Source organism: Zonotrichia leucophrys, chromosome 20, assembly GCF_028769735.1.
Source record: "Zonotrichia leucophrys gambelii isolate GWCS_2022_RI chromosome 20, RI_Zleu_2.0, whole genome shotgun sequence".
NCBI classification, from domain to species: domain Eukaryota; kingdom Metazoa; phylum Chordata; class Aves; order Passeriformes; family Passerellidae; genus Zonotrichia; species Zonotrichia leucophrys.
In genome coordinates, this window is record NC_088189.1 from 2353337 (window position 1) to 2358816 (window position 5480).

Below are 5480 nucleotides of genomic sequence, written 5' to 3' on the forward strand. Positions count from 1 at the left end.
GGGTTTTTATTTGCAGTTTAATTCTGTTTGACAGCACATGTTAAAACCATATTTGTATTTTATAGGACTGCATTTTTCTTCTACTTCCAGCAGTTATAAATCCTAAAGGGAATTATTTAATGCTTTTGATTTAGTTAATACTTTGCTAAAAATACACAGAGAAACATAATATTCAGTTTATTTGTCTTTATTAGTGATAAATCAGGCAAGCTGTTGGTCCCAGGTTTTCCTGCCCATTGGGCCATAATAGAAACTCTTTTTCTTCTGATTTTCTCATTTATTAGAACAAATTCCTGCCTGATTCTTCCTGTACCCCTGGGTCCATCAGCTCTGTCTCTCTGCCAGGTTGTGTCCAGTATTTCCCCATCCCCACCTTAAAACATTTATGGAGGTGTTTGCAGTGGGGGCTTTGCAGAGCTCCAGCTGGGAAGGAATGTGATGTATTGTTGGCATGTGGAACATGAAATCTGGCTGGAATATGAAATATTTCTGGCCTGTGATGCAGTTTTTGCCACAGCTGGTGGCAGACAGGAGCCCAGTGCTGTTGGCAGCCCGGGATGGGCACTGCAACGTTGACTTGGCAATTTTTAATGGATTCAAGGGAATAGTTTGCTGCAGGATGTTTGCTTTGTTGTGGTTTGCTCTTTGTTGGAGAGGGCAATTTAATTTTCTTTTAATGTAGGTGAATTTGAATGCTGGTGAAAGTTGAGAACTGCAGAAGCCTCAGAATGTGAAATCTGTGTTTTGTGAGATCCACAGGAGTTTCTGGCAGCGCTGCATCCATGGGGCAGTTCTGGGGAATTCATGGCGCAGTTTTGCTTCCATGCTGCTCAAGCCTTGGCCTCTCTTCTGAAAACCTTAAAAAAAATCCAGTTAGTGCCAGTTGTATAACTGGGGGCTGTTTTGGTGTGGAATTTGGGGATTGGATTGAAATGCAGCAAATTCCTTCTCACTCTGGTCCTTTCCACTTTGCTGCCTCTGAATCCCAAAACCCGAGGGAGTTCCCACTCCCAGCCCATCCTCAGTGGTCAGAGCTGCAGCTTCATTTGTTCTCCAGCTGCCACACCATGAGATCATCACATGCCACTCAAATTGGCCAAAAAAGCTGAAAATTCCCTTCAAAACATGATGCCTGTTAGATTAAAATATTTCTTACTAATGTCCTATTCTTAGCTGAACTGAACAAACAGAGTTGTCTGTGAGTGTGCTGCCTTGTGTGAGCCCAGACCCCAGTGCAGTTGGGAGATTCTGCCTCAGATTCAGACCCTGCCAAATCATTTCTTGGTTTCATTTAAAAATAAAAAGGCTGTTTAGACATTACAATCCACAGAGGGGCTGAAATCAGCGTGTCCTAAGCTGAATACAAATCACAGACAAAAAGGGTTTTGTTGGGAGGGTCACAAATGGAACTGATTACTGCTAGACAGTGTGGATTTCCTTCTGGAGGATGGAGCTGATAGAATTCCTTCCTGACAGCTAGAAATTATAATTGAGTTGGGGTTTTTTTCTTAAAACCAAGCTTCAAAATGAGTAAGAGGGATGGAATCCAAATCCCTCTGCAGCTCTGCCTGTAAACCAGGGTTTTAATGTGAATATCCATCCAAGAGCCCAGATCCTGGGGAGGAGCTGCTGCCCACGTCAGAGCTGTGGCTTTGTCAAGCACTGAACTTCTTGTGGATCCAAGGATCTCTTACAGGTCAGTGACAGAATTCAATTTACAGACTGACCACAGATCTCATTTGGGAAAGAACCGGTTTCATTGTGGCTTTGAGTAAAATGAAATTCTCTTTTGAAAATGTTTCCCTGCCAGCTCTTTGTGACACATCCAGCAGAGCCCAGTTTTTGTGTGGGATCTCTGAGAGGTTTTCCCAAAAGTCAGGGGCTCACTGCTGGAGAAACCCCTTCCCCTTGTGTTCAGCTCTGATGGTTTTTCCGCCCAGTTTTCCCCTTGTTTCCTCTCATTTGCCTCTCTGTTTCTGCTGCCCTCAGAAATGCCCTCAGTGATGGAGAAGGGCAGGGAACAGGGAATGATGAGGGTGATGAGGCTCTGGTTTTTCAGCCCCTTTTGCTCTCCTGGGGCTGATCTGCATTTGTCCTGCAGCCAAGACTGGGTAAATTTTCTCCTTGTTCCAGGTCATGTCCTGAATGTGCCAGCAGCTGGAGTCAGGACAGATTTGGAGTTTGTCACTCCTCCATCAGCAGGAATTTCCCCATGGGAAGGATGCTCAGCCTTGGAGCTGCCCAGGGAGGTTTGGGGTGCCCTGGGCTGGGGACAGGGTGGGGACCAGGCACAGCTGGCACTGGATGGTCCTGGAGCGCTTTTCCAACCATCATAATTCCAGAATTCTCTGCAAGGCTGACCTGACTCTAAATTCTATGTTGTTAGCCTAAAATAGAAACAATTTGACAGTCTAAGTTTTCCTAGCAGTCATGAATATCACATTTTTGTGCTATGAGTTTCCTCTTTTTTTTCTTTTTTTAATTAAGAGCAATTTCTTTTAATTAAAACTAATTCCAAGGAATGCCTTGGTCTCAGTGATAAGTGAGGTTTGCCCTGTGCTGGCCGGGATGGGTGCAGCTTTCTGCAACTTGCCTACAAAGCTAAAGAAATGCAAAGCAGCTTCTTGCTCAATTCTGCTGACTTTAGCAACTGGGGAGGACAAATTAAAAAAAGAAAAAGGAGAATATCTAGTCTCAACCTGGGCATTTAATGGGTCCCAAAATGTGCTGAACTCTTTAGTCTAAATGGGCTCTTTAGTGTGGTGTCAAATAAGTTAAAAAGCGAGGGAGCTTTACAAAGCTGCCTTCATTGTTTAAACTTGTTTCGCTCATGTTAAGGCTAATGTACATTTATTCAGACTGACAAAGTGCTGAATTTACACAACAGGGATAGTAATAATTAGGTCAGATACTTTTCAAATGGCAGCAGGGGGGTGGGAATACTTGACTCTTTCATGCTTATGAATGGCAATGATTATTAGCGCTGGCCAGGCCAACCACAATACCTGCAAATAAATGCTCCTCTCAGCCCTGGATTGCCGGTGCCACCTCCAGCTGCTCCCTGCCTGCCCCAGCTGCTGCGAACGCGCCATTATTCCCAATGGCAGCACATGGGATTTTAGTGAGCCCAGAGCTGGACTTTGTGGATCTGAGCTCCTCTTCACTGCTGGCACCAATAAATTATATTAACCAAATTGAGAAGGCGGCCATTCAAACGGCATTGTCTGCTCGGTTGGATGGAGTTGAGCTCTGATGTTTCACGTTAGATTACCCAGCTGTTCCACACTGACGGTGCTGCCCCGAACCATTCCAGTGTCCCGGGGCAGGTGAGGTGTCCGCACCTCGCACCTTCCGCAGGTATTTGGTGCTGCTGACTCCTGGGACAGAGCCCCGCATGAGTCAGCCCGTGGAGCTCATCCAGCACTGCAGGATTGGTTTCTCCAAGAGCTTTTTTTCCCCCCTGTCTTTCCTAATATCTGAACAAGCGCTGTTGTTTCATTCAGTGCCGCCCAATCTGAATTGCTGTCAGCAGCGACCGGCCTGGGCTGCTTGGATCTCTTAAACTGCAGCCATTTACTCCCCCATTGAGGTTTCAGCTGCCCCAAGCTCATTTGGTTTGCACGTTCCCATTCCTTTAGGAATCATTAAACCCATCCCAGCGCTCCTGTCCCAATGGATGCAGCGGGGAGGCTCCATGGGCAGTGCCAGCCGAGGCTCCAGTGGGCAAAATCCGCAAAAAAAGCTGGATTTTCACTGAACAGGCCAAGTTTCAGTGCCGCACACATCTTTTCCCCAGCTCCCTGCGAACGAGCACCTGTAAATGAGCGAGGTGCGCTCCTGGGGATGCATCCCGGGCAATGCGGGATCCGCAGCGGGGAGCGGCGCCTGGAGCATCCCGAAATGCTGCGGAATGCATCGATCCCGAAGGGATGGCTGGCACGGGGGTGGATTGAGCCTCTTGAAGACTTTTTTGGTTTTATTTTGTTTTATTTAAGGAGTTTGGAGCCAAAATCAGCCCGCGGGCTGAGGCCGGGCTGCGCTTCCGGGCGGCGGCCACGAGGGGGCGGCAGCGGCTCGGGCACGGCGGCGCCGGGAGCGCCCCGGGACAGAGAGGGGACAATCAGAGGGACAGAAGGGACAGAGAGGGGACAGACAGGGGGACATGGGGGGGCAGAGAGGGGACAGGGGGACATGGGGGGACAGAGAGGGATAGAGGGACAGAGAGGGATAGAGGGCGATAGAGGGACAGGGAGGGACAGGGCGGGTAGAGAAAGGATAGAGGGGACAGGGGAGAATAGAGGGGACAGAGAGGGGACACAGAAGGGATAGGGACAGGGGGGACACAGAGGGGATGGGGGTGACAGAGGGGATAGAGGGGGGACAGAGAGGGGAGGGGGATAGAGAGGGATGAGAGGGATAGAGGGGACTGAGAGGCGATAGAGGGGGACAGAGAGGGGATAGAGGGGCGATAGAGGGACAGGGAGGTAGAGAAAGGATAGAGGGGACAGAGAGGGGACACAGAAGGGATAGGGACGGGGGGACACAGAGGGGACGGGGGTGACAGAGGGGATAGAGGGGGGACAGAGAGGGACAGGAGGGGACAGAGAGGGACAGGGGGGGATAGAGAGGGGATGGAGAGGGATAGAGGGGACTGAGAGGCGATAGAGGGGGGACAGAGAGGGGATAGAGGGGACAGAGAGGGGATAGGGGGATAGAGAGGGGATAGAGGAGGACAGGGAGGACAGAGAGGGGATAGAAGGGGGACGGAGAGGGACAAGAGAGGGGACAAAGAGGGGACGGGAGAACAGAACCACCGGGCTGTCCATCCCGGCCGTGTCCATCCCCGTCTCTTCCCAGCCTCGGGCACCCCGAGCGGTTCCCAACCTCCCCTTTGCCCCCTCGGGCCGTGCCCGCTGCCCCGCGGCTCTGCTGGGAAAATCCGGGATTTCGGGACAAATCCATCGCCTCTGCCCTCCTTCCCTGCTCTCTCGGCGGTTTCACACGCCCGATTTTTGTATGCACCTCATACCGAGGAGTTCATCCCGGCTGGGACATCAGTGGTGACAGAGAGGTGGCGGCGCAGAGGGAGAGGCAGAGCCCGAGCTCTCATGGCACAGCTCCCAAGGGACAACTGCAGAATCCATTTCACTGCTTCATACACTCATTTTGCAAAGCCAGTCGAACAGAAAATAAAGATTCCTGTCTTTCAGAGCTTGTTTCCATCCCAGATCAGAATGAAAAGCACAAACTGCTCCCCCAAGAAATGTTCTGTAAGATGATGATTTGGGAGAATTGTTCCAGCGATGTTCAAATATCTCCTTAATAAAAACAAGCTACTCAGAGAATTAACATTGCATATATCAAAGTTAAAATTAAATCAAACATTTTGCTCTGTCACCTCCTAAAAACAATGTAAATAGCTGCATGTTTAGGATTTAAATCCTATTTTCTGGCATCTGTATTAATTTGAAACATTTTCT